The sequence below is a fragment of the Heterocephalus glaber genome, unplaced genomic scaffold (assembly GCF_053883595.1).
Source record: "Heterocephalus glaber isolate CG9 unplaced genomic scaffold, H.glaber_assembly_v1.0 deba00000546, whole genome shotgun sequence".
Classification (NCBI taxonomy): Eukaryota; Metazoa; Chordata; class Mammalia; order Rodentia; family Bathyergidae; genus Heterocephalus; species Heterocephalus glaber.
Window position 1 is genome coordinate 8996589 of NW_028258147.1, and position 25492 is coordinate 9022080.

At 36.4% G+C, this 25492-nt stretch overlaps 1 protein-coding gene and 1 long non-coding RNA gene across 25 annotated transcripts in view; one reads left to right on the top strand and one right to left on the bottom strand.

Annotated features, from left to right (window-relative positions):
* Positions 1–4263, bottom strand: part of LOC106010385 (uncharacterized) — a 72776-nt gene extending 68513 nt beyond the window's left edge. For 5 of the 18 annotated variants that reach the window (XR_015448707.1, XR_015448705.1, XR_015448710.1 and 2 more), the window contains exons 1-2: positions 4044–4255; positions 2479–2636 (exon numbers count right to left, since the gene is read on the bottom strand). This is a non-coding gene — a long non-coding RNA (uncharacterized LOC106010385). Of the gene's footprint in view, position 1; positions 102–253; positions 440–2478; positions 2637–4025 lie in introns of all 18 variants that reach the window. The other 13 variants (XR_015448699.1, XR_015448703.1, XR_015448712.1 and 10 more) reach the window with 13 other exon arrangements.
* Positions 1–25492, top strand: part of Grm8 (glutamate metabotropic receptor 8) — an 867398-nt gene that overhangs the window by 338157 nt on the left and 503749 nt on the right. The window lies entirely within an intron of this gene.

Here is a 25492-nt window from a genome sequence, read left to right on the forward strand (position 1 = left end):
CCTTACAACTTGTGGGTCTCGGACTCAGGCAGGAGGCTGGGAGTGTAGCTCCGTAGAGTACTTGCCCAGTATCTGCAAGGTCCGGGGTTTGATCCTCAGCACTACAAAAACAATAAAATCCATGTGGGTACTATTGTCTTATGATAAGGACTGTGTTTTATTATTTTATGTAACTGTGCCAGTAATGAAGTTTCTATTGACTATTATCTGAATGCTTACTGTATCATATTTATGAGCATCCAGCAAGTATTACCTCATTTTATACTCAGCAATACGTGAGGTCCAGATCATTGTTTCCACATTGTAGATGAAAAAACATAGGCTGAAGGATGTGTGAAGACTTCCCAAACATCACCCAATTGGAGAATAATAGTTTGAAGATCTGATGTTCTTACTCAGGTCGACTCAGCATGTGAAAATGGGAATTGGTTTCTCAAACCTAGAAGTTGATTTTTGAAAAAACAACTGTGCATGTGAGTTTTAAAAATGAGTATATTTATTTTCTCATGTTGATCATCCATTTCATGCTCAGGTGTTGACCTATACAGTAAATTAGTAAGTTCCCTACCTGAATTATTCTTTCCTTAAAACCCAAGGCATTGGGCGTTTTATGGCTTGCAGATCAGAGAAAGAAATCAGTCTCATAGGAGAGCCTGAAGGTTAAGGTGCTTTTCTCCTAATATGACCATGCACAATCATGTGGAATGACTTTACACAGATTTCATGGAGATCTTACTAAGAACTGGGCATTGCCACAAGTACTTTGTACCTTATCTCACTTAATCCACAGGAAAGTGCCTAGAGCACAGGCAGTTGAGGTATAGAGTCTATGTAAGTAGTTCAAGGTCAGATAGCTCAAAATTGGGGAGTTAGGATGCACAATCAATCCATCTGTCTTCAACCTCAAAACTCTTAGCCACAACTGTTACTGAATGGAGAGAGCCGTGGGCCTTCTTTCCAGGTTCTTGTTGTCCTGAAGGAAGAATTGGACAAGACCCATGGAAAAGGCAGTGACACTATACATTCACTGAAGGCAGAAAAGAATTATGTTGTGCAGAGTGAAAGTAGGCAGGGAAAAGTTTGCAGAGGCCAAGGATAGGGGAAAAAGGTCTTTTGTATCCAAAATTTCAGGGTTATCACTTTCATGTAAATGAGGTGTTAGGAAAATCCTGCTATCAAACACTCACTTGGTGTTATGCCATGGATATACTGTCCTATCAAAAAAACTCCTTTGGTTTTCTGTTACATGTAAGTGAAGGATCAGAAATAGGGTTTTTTCTTTCATTAAGTTTATTGGTACATTTTAGGTATGCAATACAGTAACATTCATCTTTGGCATCTTGTACCTGTACATGATGTATCTTTGCTCTTATTTTTTCCCCATTACCCTTCCCTATTTATGAAGATTTTGTTTACATTTTTTCCTTTTCTCATATTTTTTCTTTTCCCTTCTTTCCTTTCCCCTCCCCCTCCCACTTCCCCTACTCCTTTAGACCTTTTCTTCCTATTTCACATTATCAATTATACATTTTGATCCCTATTTACACTTTTAATTTTTCACACCAGAGAAACTATTCAGTATTTACACATGTGTGTTCTATTTATTTCACTTGACCCAGGTATTCCTCTGCTGGGTATCTTCCCAAAAGAATTAAAAGAATCATACCATATTCATATATGCACACCCATGTTTATAGTGGCACAGTTTGTAATAGCTAAAACTTGGAAACAGCCCAATTGCCCATCAACTGGAGACTGGATAAAGAAGATTTGGTTTTTTTTATAAAATTAGTATTACTCAGCCATAAAGAACAAGAAACTAAAGATATTTATAGCTAAATGGATGCACATTGCGACCACACTCTTAAGTGAAAGAAATAGGGTCTTTTGATTGGTTGTGCCCACATGCAAATTAAGGATTGAAAATATCAAGTTTTTGAATGGTCCAAAATAGCATTTTTCTGAATGGTTCTGTATATAGTGATGATGGCATTGCTGTATTAGGAAGGTTCCTCACCCTGTTGCTCTCCCTTGCAATGGCTAACTGCCTCTGAACTGTTGGGGTTTCCTTTCAGCTATTTGTATTAAAAATTTGAGCATGTATGTGTCCATTCATTTCTCAGGTGACTTACTTTTTTTTAAATAACATTTTTTTCTTGAATAAAGTGACATGACCTTTAAATCACTAAAATAGAAGAGACACTTTAATTTCATTATTCCTTTTATATTTATAGATGAAGCATTTTCACATTGGAGGTGGTTTTACTTATTCCCATGGATTTCTTAGCTGTGCTTTGGTGAAGGCTCCTGGCTTTTAATGAACTCAACTGCTGCACCTTATCACTCCTTTTCTTTTTAAAATGACAATTTCTGTATCTTCACTTTTAGCTCAGGCATATGTATATACGATGTGTACTTTGTATACTCAAGTCACTTTCCTTTCTAATTTCTCTCTATATTAACTAGATGTAGACTTACCTACTGTAAAAATGAGGCAGCAAAACAGTTATCTTCCTGTTTAGGAATGCTGTTCAAGGAGAGGATATGGCTGTGAGGTCACCAGTGACCTAAGTTCTTTCTATTCATTTGTTCTGTACTCCCAGGACACTCTGTGCTCAGTGCCCCCACTGTCACATCTGTTTTTTAGTCCATGGGAAGGGAAAGGGTGAAAGACAAAACAATACATTTTCTTTATAAATATATACTCCTTTGGCCAATATCCACACCCTGTTGGCCAATATCCACACCCTTTTGGCCAAAATCTAGTTATGTAGCTACACCTAGTCAACCAAAAGAAACTGGGAAATGTAAGCTGTGGTTGGGACGTTCATAGCTCTGTAGCAGTTTTTGACCTAAAGGGACAAGAGGAGAATGGATTCTGAGATGAATTAAAATTCTCTGCCATACATCTGAAATGAACAGACATTTCCCAGACAAAGAAGTAAAAGCAACAAATAAACATATGAAAAAATTCAACATCACTGGTCATTCGAGAGATGCAGATGAAAACAACACTGAGATTCTACCTCACCCCAGAAAGAATGGCTGCTATGAAGAAATCAACCAATAACAAATGTTGGCGGGGGTGTGGGGAGAAAGGAACCTTTCTCCATTGTTAGTGGGAGAGTAGACGGGTACAACCACTGTGGAAATCAGTATGGAGATACCTCAAAGAACTAGGAGTAGAGGTCCCATTTGACCCAGCTGTTCCTCTGCTGGGTATCTTCCCAAAAGAATTAAAAGAATCATACCACAGCGATATATGTGCACTCATGTTTATAGAGGCACAGTTTGTAATAGCTAAAGCTTGGAAACAGCCCAAGTACCTATCAACTGGAGACTGGATAAAGAAGACATGGGTTTTTTTTTTTTTTTTTTTAATAAAATGGAGCACTACTCAGCCATAAAGAACAACAAACTAGGGACATTTATAGCTAAATGGATGCACCCTGAGGCCATACACTTAAGTGAAATGAATAGGACAAACATATAAATATCGAATAGTTTCTCTAGTGTGAGAAACTGAAAGTGTAAATAAAGATTAAAATGAATAATTGATAATGTGAAATAGGAAGAAAAGGTCCAAAGGGGTAGGAGAAAGGAAAGAAGGGAAAAGAAAAAGTATGAGAAAAGGAAAAATGGAAACAAAGTCTTTGTAAACAGGGAAGGGTGGGGGGTGAAGGGAGGGGAGGGCAGGGGAATGGGGAAAAAATAAGAACCAAGATACATCATGTAAAGGTGCAAATTCCCAATGATAAATGTAAATGTATCGTTTACCTAAAATGTACCAATAAAAGAATTAAGAAAAGCTTCTCTGCCACAGTTTACCCCTCTAGCATACAAGAGTCCTATCCTACTGGCTCATCCTACACAGAAGCCATGCTCACTTTCTTCACAGTGGAGACAAAGCAAAGTCTTTTCATTTACTGCACTCAGCTTAGAGTCCAGGGTGTCTAGGAGATATTCAAGCATCTCTGTCAGGTCATATGTGGCCTCAATGACCTCACTACTAAACAATGTGTTACCTGCTGCAAAATCCCCACCTGGAAAGGAAGATGAAGCACTTCACAGAGGCAAGTCAGTAGAAGTCATCACATTTTGCTGGGCAAGAATTTTCTTGGCCACTTTGACTTCCCTTTCCACTATGACTCATTTGCCCATTGTTCTTGGTGATTCTTCTATTTTGTGGCTGACCCTGTGGTGGGTGTTGGAAAGTGTAGACTCCTTGGGGGGTACTCCTTTTTTATAATCTGCTTTCTACTGGTGCAGGTTTGGGAACCTTTGATTTGGTTTAGTGAATGAGCAATCATTGGCTCTGCCAGCTTGATTTCTTTGGCAGTGTAATTTTCTAAAAAAATCCTATTTGCTTACAGTGTTTTCCACATGAAAATAACCTTTGGTTAGTTAGCATTCCTAGACCTGCAGATTCTACATTTTTTTGTTAATGGATTCAGTTCATAGTCCACTCTGAAATTTGTTGTTCTGTTTAAGAGCTTTTGGCCTGAGTTGATCTGATGCAATAGTCTTCAGTGGAAAAGCTGTGCCATCCCTCTCTCAATGTTTGTGGCTTTACTGGCCCCCTCTTGTGTAGTCTAGGGACCCTCTGCAGTACATTCTTGAAGTAGTCTCTAAGCAACAATCTGGTCTCCTGTTTGCAGAGGAGAGCAGATGGTTTTTCTAGCAGGGTTTCAACAGTGTTCCAGGCTGTACTCTCTGTGTCCTCACCACAAAGACCTGGTCTCCAAACCACTACCAGGTATTTCTGGCTTTGCTTTGACAGTATAACATTTCTAGGCTAGGTGGGCACTCTCCATTAGGATACAGGAGAAGCTGTTCTATCAAAGGGACTTAAGTGTTTTTAACAAGAGAGAAGGTTGTTTCTTTCTCAGTGGCCTCCAGATGGGCAGGTACATAGGGATGGGGCAGTGCTTTGGGTCTACAATATCCACTAGAGACCTGTTTTCTTCACTTTGTCACTGTGCTGGGACCCCAGGGAAGCTCCTGATGGTACCACTACAGGTGCCCCATTTTACATCTGCAGAAGGGAATGAGGGGGAAACAGAGTGGAGAAGAAACAATGTTCTTGTGAAAGCCTGAATTACAAGTTACACATACCTTTTGTAATTATAGCTCAGGGATCTGGTCAGTTCTTTGGCCACACAGCTAGGCACAGAGGAGGCAGCTAAGAAGAGGGAGGCATGGTCTGTACTAGGAAAGCCATGCGCCTAAATAAGAGTCAGGGACTCCTCCAACTAAAAGAGTGAAAAGTGACACTAGGAAATCAGATAGTCTCTATTACAACTCTACTGACTGATTATAAAATGAGATTAAAGCATGCCTGAAGTCCGCTGGGCCTTAAATAGTATGTCCTTCATAAGGAACCTATCCATCATGAAAACCGATAGGAAAGAAAAATGTCTTCTCAGTTCTACTACTTATTCAGCTCTCTCCCAGTGTTCTTACACATACTCTATGAATAGACTTAAGAAAAAACTATTATGGGAGAAGTGATCAACTATTTTAAGTCCAAATATCAATCATTTTTTGAGCTCTTTTCAGCCAACCACATTGTAATTCTACCACAGAAAGATTTCTGTGACTGAAAAAGTGTATTTATAACTTATTCCAAACAGCAAGGTTTAGAGAGTTTTCATCTTTTCTTAATGCTGACATTGTTGCCAGTCCCCAGTGGAGTAATTCAAACTTGGCTGTAGTATATTCACAAAAGTAGGCATGTTATACCATGAGTGAAGATGTGAAAATAATGAGCTCATGGACGACCTACCCAGTATGAATCTCTGTTTCCCCTGAAAACCCTGGACCTGTGGACAGAACTGCTTCCCAAGTTTATTCTGGAGAAAAAAGTTTACTTAAATTGAGAGGAGAAGGAAACACAGAAGAGTCACCACCCCAGGAAAAAGTGAATCAAGTTGGGAAATACAGTTTAAAAGATGTCCCTTTGTATTGTTTTCTGGTATTATAAGTTCATCTAGAAATTATAAGCAATTTCTGCTTTTTCCTGGTTTAATTCGGTTGTATCTGTAATGCTAAATTCATTTCTGAGGCTCTTTGTGTGTGTGCGCATGTGCGTGTGTGCGTGCGTGTGCGTGTGTGTGCGTGTGTGTGTGTGTGTGTTTGCCTCCTTCTCTGTGCACAGGCTGAAAAAGCAGTTACAATTCTATTGCTCTTCACCTTAAAATTCTTCATCTTAAAATGTTGCTGTCCTCTCGATTTCCGCATAGCATCTCCTGGCTCTGATTATATTCTTTGTCAGCTGCAGTTGCTGCCTTCATCCTTGGGTGTCAAGGACTGCTGGTTCTGGTACGTCTGGGTCTCCCTCGTAACTCTGTCACCTTTGCTGTGCGTTCTCCTTTGCTTCTGATTTAGGCTGTATCTCTGCCATGTTGTGAGCTTGGCCTTGATGTCCTTTTCTTCTTTTCCCACTTCTTTATGAATTTTACCATTGAAGTTTCCCTCTTCAGCCAAAACCACTGAGTGGCTTCAAGTGATCTACCACAAGCATAATATTTTGGTTTCATGTTTTGTTTTTAAAAATGTATGCAAATCTTGCAATTTATAGTACAACTTATCCATTTGTTTAAATATAAATGCTTTCAAGTATTTTCAGTTAAAACATTAATCTCCTTCTCTCTCCAATCATCAAGAAAAATTTAATTTGCAAGAAAGTAAGCCATGTTTATCCTGTGACTTTGCACATCTCTTGGCACATGCCTTCGAACCTCCAAGGAGACAAAGTATTCCAGTTTGGGAAATGCATACTTTCTTAGCCAAAAAAATTAAGCTCTTCTTCTTAAATATGTGATATGGAATGTTGTTTTCAAAGGGCAGATTTTTCTAAAAGCCTAAAACTCCTATCACAGTAAAGGTTACTTATTTCTCATAGATCCAGTCCAACCAACACTTGTAGTTTCTACCTATGTCTTGTTTGACCTATGTATGTATATATTGATTCTCCCCTGACCTTGACTTCAGGCACTAAGGACTTAAGATTTCTATCCTAGACCTAAGAGCAATGTGCTATTTAGTGTTCCTTTGACTTTCATATGTTCTATCATTTGAAGGTACCTTTTATTCATTTGTCTTGTAAATTTATTTGTATTGTTACATTTTCTGGTCTAGAAATTACGGTATATTCATTTTTAACTCTGTGGTTTAACCTCTGTGTATACCATTATTGAAATCAATTTTAAAAAGTCATAAGCATGCTGTGGAGACCCATCACTAAATATTTTATGAATGATTTACAGTGGGGCTAAATAATTACTTTTTGTGGCCAAAAGTCTTTCAGCTGATAAGTTAGAGAAATAAATTATTTTTTCTTTCTTAAATATATTATAATTATACTTTATGTAAATTTTTTAATGTAAAAGCATTTTGATAGCCTAGTTAAAGATGCTGGGCGATTTTGCCTTTACCCACTTTTCTCTAAATTTGCCTCCTTAAATATTAGGAAAGTATGAGGTCAAATATGATCATCGCCAGTGGTTGTATAGGGCATGCAGAAAGGAGGTCGTCTTGCCACTCGTGCTTTGAGAACAAGGCACACAGTGAAGCTGTCTCAATAAATGTATCAAGGGCTTAATGAGTAACAAAGAATAGAGTGATGATTTATTCATTTACTTCACATGTATTCTCTAAGCTCTTCTACTTACCAAACACTGAGTACCACTCCATGGTAGTGGAAGATGAAATGGATAGAGTCCCTGCTCTCGTGAATCCAATGGTATTACCCCATATTCCCATATTTATTAAACACTTTTTACATGCCACATATTTCACCTATAGTAATACCTATAGTATTTCACCTGTAGTAACTCCTAGTCTAATAACAATATGAAGCTTACAATATATGCTAAGAAGGAAGAATATAGGAGGCTATAAAAAGCTAATTGGGAATAGAAAGGGACATAGGTTCAGAGAAGGCCACCCAGAATCAGAGAAGAGGGAATGAAAGAAAAACAGGGCCAGTTCCAAGAACTTAGAGCACTCAGCTTTTACCTAGATACAGACAATTTCCACAAATCTTCATTCAGTCACCATTCTCTATGCTCTTAACTCTCTCCACGATGCACTATTTGCCTGAATTAAACTACACACCTGTGTGACTGTCTACAACTTGACAAGGTCCTCTGCTTTCTTTCATTTAGCTTTGGAGTCTGTGCCTTTTAGTTGTTTTCTTGAGAAGAGATAGGGAGGTGTATTTTTATTCATTGCATCTTGCTAGGAGCAAATGTCTATTGGAACTGAGCCTGGGATCCAGATATGACTGTGAAGGGCCTCATCTTTCCAACAGGTAAAGGTGGGTCTTCCAAAGAGGTCACATAATTTCTTAGGGAAACAATCTTGAGCTTTTTACTATTGGAGTTATCACTACTGTGATTTTAGATTTTCCTGGATAGGGATAGGGGTTCCAGTCCTCAGAACTCTAATAAACCTCTCATCTTATTGATTCTTGATGCCATACCTCTCCACAACCTGATCTCTCTTTATTTCATTTCCTAGCAAATCTCGTCTTAGTCCAACTTTTTTTTTTTTTTTTTTTTTTTTTTTTTGGAACCAGGGATCAAACTCAGGACCTTGCGCCTACAAGGCAGGCGGTGGCACCGCTGAGCTAAATCCCCGTCCCTAGTTCAACATTTTTGAGACTCCATCTCTGTCTCTCCTGATTCTCCCAATCTGAATTATACAGATTCATGTCTGACTGTTTTTTTGAATTTCTTTCCTTATGTGACCCAATAGTATTCTCTCCTGTCTGGAAGGAATCTTTTTTTTCACACATACCTATTTGTAAGAACTATACATATTCAAATAAAGTCTATTTTTTTTAATTAACTCAACCCATTAGACTTTATTCTGAGTATCTAGGAAGTTTTGTATGTTGTTTACATGATATCTTTTGTACTCAATAATATGCTTTTATATGGATGCCTGTTTATTTTCTCTACCCAGATCACATGTTCTTGTTTAAGGGTAAAAACTGTACTTTCTCTTGGTAATTCTTTCATGAGTCCTGTATAGTGTGTGAATACTCAAAAAGATTTTTAAAATAACTAATATATGAACTCCTTATTCAGTTGTGTATAATTTTCTTTGATGACAACTTTGGCTTTAGTCTGTCATCTAAAAGTATATCCTTTATTTGATATCGACATGAAGAGTGTTAGCTTCTACATACTGTGCATTTCCATTCCCCTTAAAGTAGTGTCCAAACCAGGTGTGGATGCATGCATCTTAGTCCCAGACACTTGAGAGGATTAGGCAGGAGGATCGATTCCAGATATTGCAAAGATTCCAGCAGTTTCTTAAGGAAAGACTCACAGCAAAGCTAAAATGAACCAAGTAGCTTGTGACCAGTAGATAAACAAAACAGTGCTGAAGAAAATAGAAACATCATTTATAACTGTCTATTGGAGATGCTAGAGAGATTCATGCTTGGGAGGATTGATGACAGATAATCCCTAAATTTCTTACTAAGATGCTGTTTTAAAATTTATAGGAGAGATAAAAGATCGTTAAAAGAAATGTTAGCAAAGTGAGTGTAAAAATGAGGCTTTGGAATTCATTGTGAGAAGGTCAATAGTTATTTTCCATTGAGTTATATGCAAAGTGGTGTGTGATGATCTCAAAGCAACCATGATAAATTATTGAGTATTTGTAATTTATCACACATGTTAGAGAATAATATATTGCAATGTGAGCTGATGTCACTAAACAGTGTTGGCTGGAGCAATTGTCTAGTTATTCTATGAGACTGTCTGAGGAAGTGGTGAACTCATTAGTAACTCATATTGGTGCAGAAGACTGTTTTCCCTCTCACAAGGTTTGATTTTTCAGTTTCAAACTAGAAAATGAAGAATTGTGCACACATCTCTACAATATTCAAGTGTCCTGGTGACACTTCTCCACTCTGATATTATTTTAAAACTCACCAAAAAATAAATGACAGAATTTGGCTACTTCTATTTAAAGCAAATATTTTATGAATTCTTGATAAATATATATTTGGGCTTTGGACTTTTTAGTTGTCTATAGCTGACATAAAATACTATTAATCTATTGTTTGCTAACCTAGTTACAAACTATATTTCCTATTATGCTTGGCATTATTTTATGAGGAATAATTCACCCTAAGCATGTAAAAGCATACTTCAGGTAAGGATTAATTCTTCAATCCTGTAGAAATTACTTTTTTACATAGCATCTTCACAGCCTGAATGTTTTCTTCTACTGACTCAAAGAACATTATTGAATTTGTATATGGAGGAGAATAAAAAATAACCTTGCATTTTCTTTCCTAGCGATTATAGGAGCTCTTGTTATGTTCTGAAGTTTGTTAGCTCTGTAACACCTTAAAATCCTTAATTTATTTCACATTATTCTTAAAAATCATTTTTTTATTATTCTCTATTTTAGCTAATACTTTTCTTGTTAGTATTCTGGATTTCACCTACATCGCAATACATTCAGAATCAGTTCTGCTTACAGGCAAATTATTTTATCGCCTTTGAAATTTTTTTCCCTAAAAATTGTGAAAGCTTCTATGAGTGCAAGAGAGGGAGAGAGGGAGAGAGGGAGAGAGGGAGAGAGAGAGAGAGAGAGAGAGAGAGAGAGAGAGAGAGAGGGAGAGTGAGAGAGTGAGAGAGAGAGAAGAGGGAAGGAGACTGTTCATGAGCAGGCCCAGGTAACTAGGAGCAAGGATTCTGAGTACAAAGAAAGAGAGGAGAAGGAGACTGTTCATGAGCAGACCCAGGTAACTAGGAGCAAGGATTCTGAGTACAAAGAACATCTTGGTTGCAAGTTGAAAAGTAGGAGTCCTTCAAGAATTCTGATTATCACTTACAGTGCCATGTTCACTTGAAGATATTTAGTAATCAGGAGGAATTATCAACTCACAATCTTATGTATAATTTTAATCCATTAAAAGTTGGAAGGCAAAATGGGCACACAAGCAAAATAAAATTACAATTAGGCTGATAGGATGATAAAAATGACTGAATTATCAGGAGGCAGTGAAAACATGGCTGAATACTGCATGCTGAAGACTGCATGTTTGTTTAATATTGTGTTTTCTTTCTGAAACCTTGTCTGAGACCTCATCTGAAATTCATGAGCATGGACATATCAGTCAAAAGGAGGGCTGATCAAGACCAGAGCAGTGTGTCTTCACAATAAAAGGCTCCCTGTGCATTTGTAAGACGGATGCTCCATGATTAGTTGCTAACTCTTACTGAGAATTTACTATTTCTAAGGCACTGTTCTGTTTTATGTGTTGACTCTTATCAACTCTATAAGCTTAATACTATTACCATGCCCATTATGATGAGGAGGAAATTGAGACAGAGAAGTTAAGTAACTTGACTATGGTCACACAGCTAGTAAATAAAAAATTTGAACACAGGTGGTCTGGCTCCAGAGTCTGCATGCCTTATCACTATTGCTTCCCTACCTGTCTAATATGGCTCAGTAAGCTCTGCTCCACAGGAACTACATTGTAATTGGGTGAGGATACAAGGCTTTGATTATTCCTTATTGTCCCTGTCAATGGAGAGTTCTCATTTATTTTTAGATTTTTTAATATTCTTGTTAAATAAATATATGATAGTACATTAGACCAATAAATATATTAGTTCATTATCACCCAAACAGGTAAATTTGTCCTTTAAGTCTTCCTCCTCCCTAAATGTGTCTCATTATTTTTAAAGTATTTCATGTGTTTCATTATTTTTAAAATATGGCATAAGTATGGAATTCTGTTCTGCCCAGTATGGTAGAGACTAGCCAAATGTGGCTATTTAAATTTAAATTAAATTGAAAACACTTTCTTAGTTATTCTAGCCACATTTCATATGGTTATTTGCCATATGTCGCTAATGGCTACTGCATTGGATGGAGCATGACAGAGTGTGGCCAGCATTACAGCAAGTTCTATTGGCCAGCACTACACAGATTTAAAAGGCTCCCTTTCAAATGAGGCAGCATACTAATTCAATCATTTTAGTATTGGACTAGTTTAATTTTACTGCCTTGTAGAATAAATATGTGATCTCTTCCCTATCCTCTTACTTATTAATTTTTTTACTGTAAACAAATGCACTCATTCACTTTTCTTTTCCATTTTCTTGCTTCAACTCATACTTCCATTCTGCATATGTGTGAAAGCAGCTGCCAGAGCCCATTAAATGCATCAAATACCTTTGCCTCTAGGCAGCAGGCTTCAGACTTGCTTCTTTCAAAAAGTCTTTCTGAGTGGCAGGAGAATTTTCTGAGATACTCAGATTGAACTGGAGGTTCTACATCACCTCTGAATACATTTTTTTCCTTAAAAGTATTCACCCTTTCTTCTTCTTTTTCTTTGAATTTTTTCCTAGTATTTATTTGTCTGTTAGTAGAGTAGACCACACATTTAATACATATATCAAAGATATAGGTGTCCTATGTAGTCAGTCACCCACTGTGACTGTTAATCTGTATTCTCAACTTGGTTGACTTGGGAGCAGCATAGGGGATCAATCAGTAAAGCCCATTTCTGGGTGTGTCTGGGTAGGTTATGGGGACATGGCTTTGGGGTCTCTATCTGATTCCTCGCCTCTTTCTGATACAGTGGACCCTCAAGTTGTGACCAGCCTGATATATGAACAACTTGGGTTATGATCAGAATTTTAGTTTTAACTTATAACCAAAGTCTTAAGTTATGACCCAAATGCCAGCTCTTGTGCTTCCAGATGGTGTCAGATATAGTTTAACCCTTAAAGAGTTTTGGAAGGAACATTACAATATCCTTTCCTGTCTGGGGTTAATTGAGAAATCCTGGGCCAATGTCTCTCTAAGGACACTGAGATCTGCCTGTATACAGGAAAGAGACTTTGAAGGCTATGTAAAGAAGCCTGAGTCTTCAATTTACCAACTTGAATTACAACTGGCCCTCAAGAATGAATTAAGTTTGTAAGTCAAGGGTCCATGTATTGTTTCCCTGCTCTGTTTCCTGGCTTCCATTGACTAAACATCTTTTCTCTGCCACACCTATTGGCCATAATGTTTCAGCCTAGCATGGACTCAATCACCTGAAACCATGAGCCAATTTAAACCTTGCCTCCTTTAAATTGTGTATCAAGTATTGTGCCCCAGAAATTCAATAGCTAACTAATACAGAAAATTGGTATGAGAATAGGATTTTTGCTGTGATGATGCTTGACCATATGGTTCAAAAGTCCTTGGAACTAGTTTGTGAAGAGAATTTGGAAAGGTTTGAAGATGTGGAGTAGAAAAGCCCTAGAACAGTGATGATGAACCTTCTAGAGCTTTCAATGATAAACAGCCCTCTGTAGCATGCATGCTGTAGGTTCACCACCACTCCTCTAGGATGCTGTAACCATAGCCTGATGGATGATACCTTCAGACTTCAGAAGATCAGGAGACTGATAGAAATGAGGACAGTAAAGGCCAGGCTTAGGAGGTTTCAGTTGAGAACATGACTTCATTGGCAATTGGATAATGGCCATATCTGTTACACTCTGGCAAAAAGAAAATTATTTACATTTTGTCCATGCCCTGATATTTTGTAGGAGACTGAACTTAGGATGTTGACCTAAATGATGTGGTGGCAACCCAACATTCAGGCTGTGGCATGTGTATTGCTGGCTGCTTTTAGCCAGATTTATAGTAAGAATCTAAAGCAAAGCAAAGCAAGAAATTTAAATTTGGGCTAATAAAAAACTATGTGCAAAGTTAGGACCAAAGATTACCCTGTGCTATTGTATCTTGGGATTATGTAACTTATTTTTTATATTTACAGGAGTTAGCAGCTAAGAGTTTGCCTTGAGACTCAGAGAAGTCTTTGACTTGAATGTTTTAGCAATGCTGGTATTGCTGAGACTTTAGGGAAGGGACTATTGTGTTTCAGTTGTATGCAGGATAGTTTATGTCATGATAGTTGGAGTTATGACCTTGTGTTTATTTGGAGATTAAAGTATAGATTTTTTTTTTCTTTTGGTTCAGGGGATCGAACTCAGGAGCTTGCACTTGCCAGGCAGGTATGGTGCCACAGAGCTAAATCCTCAGCCCTAAAGTATAGATTTTAAGAAGATATGTTTGAGTATCAGTTTGACAAGGGGTGGATATGACAGTTAAACTAGATTGTCAACTTGATTGGCTTCAAAGCTGCCAAGGACATTAGTAAAGCACACTGCTGGGTGAACTTGGGATCTTTATCTGGTCCCTCACCCTTTCCTCTCTGGCACTGTTTCATTCTCTGCTTACCAGCTGCCATGATCTAAACATGTTTGTTCCTTTATGCCCTTCCATCATGAGCTTTCTACCTTGGAGTAAGATAACCATGGACTGAATCCCATGAGCCAAATTAGACCTCTCCTTTAATTTTTAGGTGTCAAGTATTTTGTCCCAGCAATGAAAAACTTACTAGTACTTCAAAGATCAATTTCACTTATCCTCCAGGAAAGGACAATTTTTAACAGTTTCTTATACATTTCAACAGACCATATGCCCAGTTATAAGTGGTACAAATTTAAAAGCAGCTCTCTAGTTTTTATAGGCTACAAAAGCTAGGATAGATATTTGCTTAGCTACATTATTGTAAGATATTGAACAGACACTTGACTACTCATTCATTTATTTATTAACAAATATGTATTACCACCACTAAGACCATACACTTCACAGGGCTTTGGACACATGGAGTTAGAGGCACACCTTTTACCCTTAAGGAGGGAAGAGTCTGGTTGAGATCACCAGATAAATAACAGTCACTATGCAGTGGGACAAATTCTCTGATAAGAAGATTTAACCCCTGTTGATGGAATAACAGAACAACCAATGCTGGGAGGATGAGAGGTCATGAAGTCTTCTGGAAGAGTGCACTCTGGGATGAGTTTTGTAGGGCATGTCCACATGGAGGCTAGTTAGTGCATCCACTTTGTAGGTGTTGAGTAAGAGAGAAGTTAATGGTGATATGCAAGACTAAAAGCTGAGTTAGATTAGAAAGATCCATATAGGCTATGCCATGAAGTTTTTTTTCCTGAAAAAAATGGCATACTAATGAAGTATTTAAGCAAGGCAGTAGCATCCACTGTCAGATTGATATTTTAGAACTCATGCAATGTCACCCATTGAACCAGAGGCAGGAATACTTGAGAAGAGTTTATTGTGGTAACCCAGTGGAAGATAAGAACTTGAACTTATGACCATGGTGGGGAAATAGATTAGGGTGGAAGAGATTTAAGCAGGATTTTGTGTTTGAAACAGAAGTGCTTAGTAACATATTCAGAGAGGGCAATTAAAGCACAGTGTGCACTCTAGGATAACTGTAAGGTTTCCATCAAAGATATTGCTGCAAGAATTTCTCCATGGGTGAAAGATTAGGTTAAATGATATCAATGGTCCTTTTATAGGTCTATGAGTCATAATTTAAAATTTTATTAACTTTCATGTCTCTTGACGCTTTTTCTAATTATCATAAAACATAATAAATTTAACATTTAACATCTATATAGTATGGTAGGATGTCATTTTTCAGATATTGGATTAGGAAAATATTAAATATATAATATTTTATATTGGCAAGGCTGCTGGATAATCATACACTGCTAGTGAATGTATAAATTGACATAAATCTTTTGGGAAAAAATTTAGTGCTTTGTATCAAAATAATTATGTTCATCCTGCCATGAAGTTTTATCAGAGCTAGTAAAAGGGATGTAAGGAAAGAGCATTGTCAAGGAAGTGTATAGTACAGTGGTATTTAGACCTGTGAAATATCGGTCATGACTTAAACGTCCAAGAACAGAAAGGTTACATAAAATTGATTACATCAATTCCATGAAAGATGGGTAGCTGAGAAAATGATGACTATCAGGACGATCACAAGGAACTAATATCTGTTAATGCTTAAACTACATCTTCATGCTCAAAATGGAGTGTTCTTTTGGTATTTTTCTTAGCGTATCTTGGAAGAATACTAATGATACAATGCTTAGTGACAAACCAAACTAAAAAATGTGTATTCACATTTATGATAACCATAATTGTGGGTTTATGTGAACGAAGACTGAAATTCATCATAATGTTTTTAGAGCTAGTATGACAACACTTTTTTCCAATTTTTTTAGAAGTTTTTCTTCATGTATTTATTCTAAGATACTGCGATTATATTTTAACAATTAAAAAATAGAAAATAACGAAACAGTTTTATTTTGGTTTCAAAACTGTAGTTTTTAGGTCTTCAGCTTTTCCACAAGATTGCTTGTTATTATCTTTCCCAATTTGGAAGAGTTAGATATTTAATAATAGAATACACGTGCAGCAATTCTAGTACTGGATTCTGCTTTCTAAAAATTCATTCAGCATGAATTTCACAGAAGCCCACCTACACTTTTGGAGCTATTTAGTTTTTTTCAATTTTATCCTATGTTGTGCTGTGGTACCCATGCAAGAATAAATTGAATTCTAGCCAATCTGCAAAAAAAAAAAAAAAAAAAAAGTAGAAGTATCTGCTGTGCTCTCTATAAAGGATGAACTAAGTGCTATTTTGGCTAGTTTTTCATGGTTCATAATAAATAGAAAACAGGAAGAAAAAGGCTCTGTGGTTGAGGTCTTGCTTTTTGGATGGCATTCCACCTGAAGCTGGTATGATCCACCTTTCTTCCCTCCAGATGGTGCAGCCTCTTATTTTTCCTTCTCTCTCTTTGTCTACTCTTCTCACATAATCAGTGTCTTGTCTTCCCAAGTCCTATAGATAATCATTGCAGACTGATTTTCCTAGAATACAGTGAAGTAGCATTTATTTGGTTGTGGATTTGGTCCTTAGAAAAAGCAAGAATCTCTTTGTCCCTCTTTTTTTCTCATTAAAGTTGTCACATAAATTTTAAACTCAGAAAGGTTCTCATGTTCATCAATTTCCTTTGCACAATGCTATGTCCAATTAGAACCTGATAAGAACTTGATTCTTATTGATACCATCAATATCCAAGAAGATTAGTAATCTTTTTTTTTTCTTAAAAGGAAAGTAAACAAATAGGAAGGAAAGAAAGAACTAAAGAAAGAAAGAAAAAAGGGGAAATATCATCTTTGTGAAGATTGTAGATATGAGTTAGTGAAGGGTGTAAAATCTTATTAGTAATAGACAATCTGACCACCAGATTTCATGTAAATTACTATCTCTGGGACACCCATGAGGTCCAGAGGGATTATAAAGTTTAGTCTCTGTTGTAGAGTGACACAATGTGGGGAAAGAACTTAACACTTTTTTGAATTTCATGATTGTTCTCAATTTTATGCCCAAATGGTGTTAACAAAATCCCTGAGATTTAAAATGAATATTTATTACTTGGTATTGAAATGAAAGCATGCCTTAGGAATCCAATCCTTTCATTTCTTCCGTCACATAGATTCCAACTTTTCTGAAAATCATGATCTGGCCTTGAATCCCCTTGCCTGCTCAGTGCTCAGCATGAAACAGTCTTTCCTATTGCTGATGTCTAATTTTCCTTTCTCCTGTGTCAGCACTGAGAGGCAAGAGACCTCTTCAGATTCACCATGTAGTGTATGAGCAGGTGGCCCATTTGCCACTGGGAAAGGAACTGCAGCAATTTTTTTCTGGAGAATTGTAAAGTATTTAATGCCCAGTGCCTAAATATATACAACATGCTAAAAATATGTAGATATGTTCAAATCACAGACTAATGGAATCTGTGATCCATTTCTTATATAAGTTCATCAAATTTCAATCTGGAAGAGTTATCTTCAGTTTTGCCAAAAATCTCTTCCAGGCTTCTTTACCTCCTCTTAAAATACCCTTGCCAGTTTTCCAGACTACCTGAAGGGATTTAGACAACAGCCATTGGTGTATTTCCCTCCATGTTCTTCTTCCTTGAAATACTGACACCTACCACGTTAGAGTCTGGCATACCTCACAGCTGGAATCCTAGAGTAGCCTCCCAGTATGAAGTGCTGTGGATACTGTCCCATCTGGGTCCTCACATGTTCCCTTCTGCAGCCATTTTACCATAGAGCTGTGGTTCTTGAAATGCTTAAATAAGATTACTTGTGTAATAATAATCTTTACATGAGAAAACTCTTTTCTTTATTATAAGAACAAACATAACATTATATTGAAACTAGGCTCCATATAAAGAATCAGTTGTGGTTTTTGTTTCAGTACTAGGTCTTTTATGTCATTAAAGTGAATTACTGTTATATCTGAAAGGAATTTTTGAAATTTGGGCACAAAACAACTTACAAGACAGGTGAGCATTGACTTATGTGAAAAGCTGATGCACCATGGCAATATGGATTGTCCTGTGGATCTTATTTTAGTCAATATATCTTACTGCCTGAGCTGTGTTCCTAAGATTAGACAAGCATCTCATACCACCAAAACAGAGAGAATCAGTGTAAGATAATACAGGCACAGGTGTAAAGATACAGACACGTTTTAAAGAGGTCATTTACAGAGGATGTTTGCCTAACATGCAGTATTAAAATCATCTTGCCATGTTGAAGTTATCTTATGATTTTAAAAAGCAGGGCCATAATCATGTTTTTTATCCAAGTGATATTATATGTTGAAGCCATCTCACTTTAGAAAAAAACCCATTCCACTTTAGAATCTTGATTTCCAAGAACAGTTGTTTGCAACCACTAGCTGTTGTTCTCTTATTTGTCTCTATTTCCACATACTATGTTAAGCTCTCACTTCTTGATTTTTGTCTTTCTACTGTTATGACTTAGTTCCCCACAATACACACCTTGTGCACACATGTACATATAAACACACATACGTTTCCTTTTCTCCAAAACTTCCAGTAGGCTTGTGACATGATTTTAGTTTCATTAATACCTAGTAATAGTAGGCTTGTGACATGATTTTAGTTTCATTAATATCTAGTAATTATCATGTCATGGTTATGTACAATATGTATGGTTGATCTAGATAGTGTACTAAACTAACAATTCTCTTTTTATACATTTTGTTTTTCTTAGAATTAATAATTTCTTGCTTAGTCATATGGTTGGTTTTCTATGTTTATTATATTATTATTAACTCATCCTCAAACTGAGGCAGAATTGTATGTATCTTTTCAGTATATCTAAACACATGAAACCCTTCAAATTGGTATTTTTTTTCTTGGAGATACTTCTAGAGTCTTCCATCTTCCTTGTGATCCAGACTGGATGATCTATAGTCCAGTTTCACAGCTGTTAAGTCTATCCTGCCCTCATCATTTTGGGAAATCCTCTTGCCACTTCTGGGTTGGATTACCTCTCACCTGAACTCATGGTTTTCCTCTTTCTTAATTCCTTTCTTGTGTGGGTCACACACATCCTTCAGAAGCTTCCTAAGCAGGATATATGAACAGTAATTTTTTTGAGATTTCCAAATGTCTGAAATGCATGTATTCTATCCAAACACCACATGATTTGTGGCTTTCTGTTGGTGTAGAATAAAACTCATTTTTCTTTATAATTTTTGAAGGTATTGCTCTACTTTTTTCTGACTAGGCGTGCTGCTATTGAAAGTCCTGAAGCCATGCTGACCCTTAATCCCTTTTCTGTAATCTGCTTTAAAATATGCTAATATTCCTTTATGTGGGGCTTTACCTCCCTCTTCCTTGTCTTTTCTTTTCCCCAGTATTTGATAATTTAGATTGATAATTTCAATCTAAAATATCATGTTCTTTAGTTCCATAAGTATGAATATTTTTATATCTTTTTTGATGGTCTCTATTTTCTCTTTTTTATGATTTCAAAATCTGAATCTTGAGCCTCCTGAATGAATTCTTTATTTCATGATTTTTTTCATGATTTTTAAAAATTTGCTTTACTTTCTAAAATATTTCTTCAACCTTCTCTTATATCTTATTTATTGAGATATTCCTATTTCTTATCCTTTTTAATTTCTAGTTCTGTGCATGTTCCTTTTTTTTTGTTTTGGTCCTATTCTTGTTGCATAAACACATTTTTCCTCTCTAAGAATAATCATATTTACTCTTGTAGTTATCTTCTGCTTGCCTCTTGTTTCTGTGTTCTCTGAATTTACTTCTGTGTGTTTTGGTGTCTGGCTTTTCACAACAGAGGTTGTTCTCCATGTCTGATGTGACCTTCAGACTGACACACTGACATGCTGTTTGGAGGTGTGAAAGAGTGGGCAAAGACTCACTAAAGAGTGGGCTTTTCTTTAGCATGAGGCAGTAGACCTAGTCATTTGGTTGGGAAACATCCATATGAATATCAGAATATCCTTATCTTTGGAACAGTTTCTCTAGAGAAGGCTCTTCTGATTTCCTGCAAATGAGAGGAATAAGCTGACTGCAACCTGGATGCTAAACAAGGAAAAGTAACCCGGTGTTTCCAATTCAGTGTATGGAATTCATTTTATAAAATCTGGCTATATCCTCAACTATGTCTGATATTCTTGACTGCATCCTTTACAGAGAATGACCCTATGATCAAAGGGGACATTAAAGTTTCTCAACCAAATTGATTTTCTACCCCATTTTGTAGACTCTCTACTGCCTCCACTACTGGGCCTCCCTGGTGCTAAGTGGAACAACTGCTTTATTACTGTTGGCATGAGTCACACTCAGGTGGCTTATACAGCAAACATTTATTTCTCATAGCTTTGAAGGCTTAAAATCCAAGATCAGGGAGCCAGTATGGCCAGATTCATGGTGATTTCTCTCTTCCTGGCCTGCAGATGACGGATTCTTCTCTGTATCCCCACATTGTAAAGAAAAAGATAGTTCTGGTCTCTTCCTATTCTTATAAGGACACTCATCCCTTCTGGAGGGTCCATCCTTGTGGCTTATCTAAAGTGTCTGCAGAAGTCCTCACATCAAATACCATCACATTGAGGGTCAAGGATTCAACATATGAATTTTAGGGGAACACAAACATTCAATCCATAACATAGAGATAAATATTTATATTTTTCACACTTAACTATGCAACAGTTTTTGGTTTTTGCTGCCTTTCTGTTAAGGTAAGGTAACATATATAATTAGAAAGGTGCCATAGCAGATGACTTGTACCATTTTCAGGGTTTTTAAAGGGCACAGGGGAAAATAAAAAGACAAAAGGAAAAGAGCAGGAGAATGGGATTGCATAAAGAAATAGGGGAAATTAAAAGATGAGAGAAGGGACCATCACTGAAGAGTGAAGTGAAAGCCATTAAGGGGGAAACCATATTTAGCCTCCCCCATACTCATTTCATTGTTTATTGACCTGACAAGGAACTACAACACCATAACCCTAGTACCTGACTGAGGTTCTAAGACTCTTATAAAAGTTAGTTTTCAGTCAGGTGTGGTGACACATGCCTGTGATCCCACAACTCTGGGAAGCTAAGGCAAGCTGATCACAAATTCAAACCCAGCCTGGGCAAGTTAACAAGACCCTGTCCAAAATGCAAAAAAGGAGTGAGAGCTGAAAGAGTAGCTCAGTGTGAAGGCCCTGGGTTCAATTCACAGTACCACAAATAATGATAATGATAATTATAATAATAGTTTAAAGTTACCCAGCCCTGCTCTGACTCATGATATCAGGATTCATAAATTTGAGTCAGATAAATTTTCTTATGTATCCTCTAGTCCTTGTAGGCTTTTTAAAAAGGTGATTTATTGAATTTTACATTGTGTTCTATTCCCATATTAGAACTGACATAATTCACAATACTCATGGGAAGCAGAGTATGTGGTGTATTTATGGAAACACAAAATATTGAAATTCAAAGGAATTTTGAGGTCATCCAGTTAAGAACTCTTCTTTCTACAAAAGAGGAAACTGACAGGCAGAGAGGTTACATTTCTTGCCCAGGTCATGTGAAGGGAGCTTGGCCATATTCTAATGTAAGGATGAGAAAATGATACCTTGTCATGAGTGAACTTGTTATAATGATAGAATGTGTGCTGCTTTTGTGCCATTTAGATTATAAAATTTTTAGATATACACGAATATCTAATTCTAATGTGAATGAATATCTAATTCTAATGTGAATATTGATAGAGATTCACATGCTATGTATGGGTAAGTTATAAAGCATTTGTAAGGAGGATGAGTTTTATCTGAGAGTCACTGCATGAACGGAAATTGTAGGCATTATATCACTGAAACGTATGAGGTTGCAAGTTGTTATCTTTTTGTTATTTGCAGTTCTGATCAGTTTTCATTTTTGTGCTTGGAAGATGCTGTGGTTGTTGAAAGTTCATGTTCTTTCCCGTGAGCAACCTTAGATGAATGATATAACTTAATGCAAAATTTCATAGCATGCTTGCTTTATCTTTATAACACTGAGGATGTAGAAATTTCTTGGTTTCAGTTAAATTTCTTTGACAGTGAATCCACAAATGATGCAGTTCTAACCTGGCTTATATATTTTCAGAATTTACAATAATAGGAATACATTTTTTTCCTATTCTTACAAGTTCTGATGTGTAAAATAAGTAAATATTAAGTAAATAATATTTATCAAAATAAAACAAATACTACATAACTCAATAATATCTGTTAAATAAAGATGGCTGTTTTATTTGTGGTAATTAAAATTCACTGGATCCAGCTGAAATCTTTGCTTATTAGGATTTATGTTTTCCTAGATAACCTTTAAGTGACCTTTAAATAGTTTTTCCTCTCTGTGTTCCTTCCACTTCAAGATAAGTTACAGTTTCTTATTGTGGAAAAGTGAGATTAAATCCCTTTTTTAATATAAATGCAGCGTGTTTGTTACAACGTTTTCACATTATTAGCAACAATCCTCTTTTCATGGAAAATAGAGTACATGTCTGTTAACTGATAGATTTATTAGAAATAGATTTTGTCAGTTTCTGAGTAACTAAATCACTCAAAAACTTACTTAGGAAGTATTTTCTGACTTGTTGGTTTTGGTGCACATCAGTGTACTATACACCTATTTTTTAGGGTTCTCTGAACACATTTTTCTAAGGTTGCTGGCACAAGCCAGTAAATCTTACTCAGTTCCAAGATTTCATTTTTGGGGATTCTTTGTCCAAAGGTTAGCCTGGATTATAGCATTTCTTGTATCAAACTGTAATATTTTGCTTCTTTACATGTTGAGTTGTTTTCTGAGCCCTTAAAACGAGGAACTATGTTATCTTGTTCATTTCCTAATTTCAGATTCCAACAGAGGACTTGGTATGTAATAAGAGCTCAGCTAGAGTGGCAGCAGGCACACCCAGGTTCATGGGGAAAGGAACCCTGTAGGGCATTCTTTTGCGAGGATGATAGTAAATGAAATTTCAATACAACCTGAACCAGACCTAAAAGCATTTTTCTAAACTATTTAGCCTGGAGTTTACATTTTGATTATACCACCTTTCCTGCTGATGCTGTGTTTAACTATATATATTGAGATTTAAGGATCAAGGAGACCATTATTGGGAGATCATAGTAAAACATAGTGAATATACTTGGTTATTAACATTATTTTCATGAGGTCTGCATTTAGGTTCTTTCTAAGTTGAATAGTCTTGGGGACAGTTTCTTCAATCCGAAATTTTTATAGTTACTCAATAGCACCTGGGGTATTGTAAGGCTGAAGTGATATATTAAATTATGGTAAACTAGTCTTTTCTATTTAAACATGTTGTCATTATTTTCTATGTTGTAAAAGTGGATCTTTTATTAATGGAAAAGTCAATTTCATTTGTGTTGTAGAAGATATCTTGAATCTCAGGCTACTATTTATTCTCTATTTTGAATATAATATAGTCCAAAATGTATTTGAACAAGCATATCTTAATGAACAAAAATGTAAGATGACTTACTGTCTAAAGTATTCTATTCTCCCATCTCTTTTTCAGTACTATTTAAACCCAAGGCATTAAATATATAATTATACTTTTAACTTCTTCATATCACACATATCCAGGTCAAGTCCTCCTGTGGAAAATGATATTATTACATAGAGAAATGCTTCAAGCCACTTGGGTTTGCTTGAAAGATGGAATTTTGTGCCTGACTTGTTTTCTGAAGTCCTTTTCTTAATTTGGTCACTGCTGTACATTGGTCATGGTATGAGCCTTACTCTGAAAAATAATGACCTTTATGCTATTTGTTCCTTCTTCCTTAAATAGAGAATGTCAGCCCCTTTTAACTATCTGTTGAAATGCTGTTTTGAACAAAGACCATTGATTAAAAGGGAACACAGAAGAATTTAGCTAATGGCTATAAGTAGGCTAAGATATTGCTTGGGGCTGAATAGAAGGCTCATGGTTTGCAATCATTGACAGAGCTGTTAAGATACTCTTGAGGGTTGGGGATTTAGCTCAGTTGTTCTGCCGCCTGCCTCAAAAGCACAAGGACCCTAGTTTGATCCCCGGTACCAAAAAAAAAAAAAAAAAGATACTCTTGAGAGTGTCCTATCTACAGAAGCTACATGGAAGTAACTTTATGTTCTACACACACATAATGTAGATGCAAAATGTTTTTGATTTTTTCTGAATGATGGTGATTTTAAGACATGGATAAGGATATCTATATTAAATCCCACCAAGCAAGAAATAGAGCATTCTCATTTCTTTACTTATTAATTATACAGCCAATGAATGCCCAGAAGTATTAAGGTTCACTAGACCCTAGCTATATACTGAAATTTGAACTCTATGGGGTCAGAAGATTTTTGTGTGTTATTAATTAATGTTGTCCCCCATCTAAAAGTATTTGCCATGTAGTAGGTACACACAAAAAATCTGTTAAATAATTGAAGGATAGATAACAATGAATGCCCACCATCCCCTTCAGTAACTTAATTGACGAATTTCTAAAGGGACTTACTAATTATTTATTCGAAGTCAAACTTTCTTTTCTTTTTTCAGTCCAAAATGGGTAAAAAAATTATCCTCAATCCAATACTGTCTTTGCCATCATGGTTTTCCCAGGCAATAAGCTGGGAAAAATGAACTTTCTCTTCACTCAGCGATTGCTCAGATTGGGGATTTGAACATGGAGAGTAAGGTAGAGTCCTTCCTGTCATGTTGTGGACACCAATATCTGGGAACCTACTTTGAAGTGGCAATAAATAAATAAATATCCTAATCTCTCCTCAAAATGACTGTTATAAATACAGATGCACATAGAACATTAATAAAATACATTTAACCTTAGTTCTGTCTCCTATTGTTTTACCTTACAGATCACCTGTTTGTTGTGCACTTCCCCAGATACTCCTGCCATACTGGGGGGCCTGCTCTCTTGACTCAGCTCTTTCTACTTTGTCTTTTTCTTCTTCTCTTCATCCTCCCAGATTGTTTCTCTTTGCACTCTCTTCCCTTGCAGGTTTTCTCCTTTTGATTTTCTTGCTTTTTAATTCCTTCCCTGAATCTTTTCCATCTACTGTGCCCATGTCTAGATATTTCCAGTCATAGTGTTGAGATTTTGACTTTAAACGATGTATAACTACTATATTTTCTTTGAGAGAAAACATAGTGTTGAGTGCTACCTAACT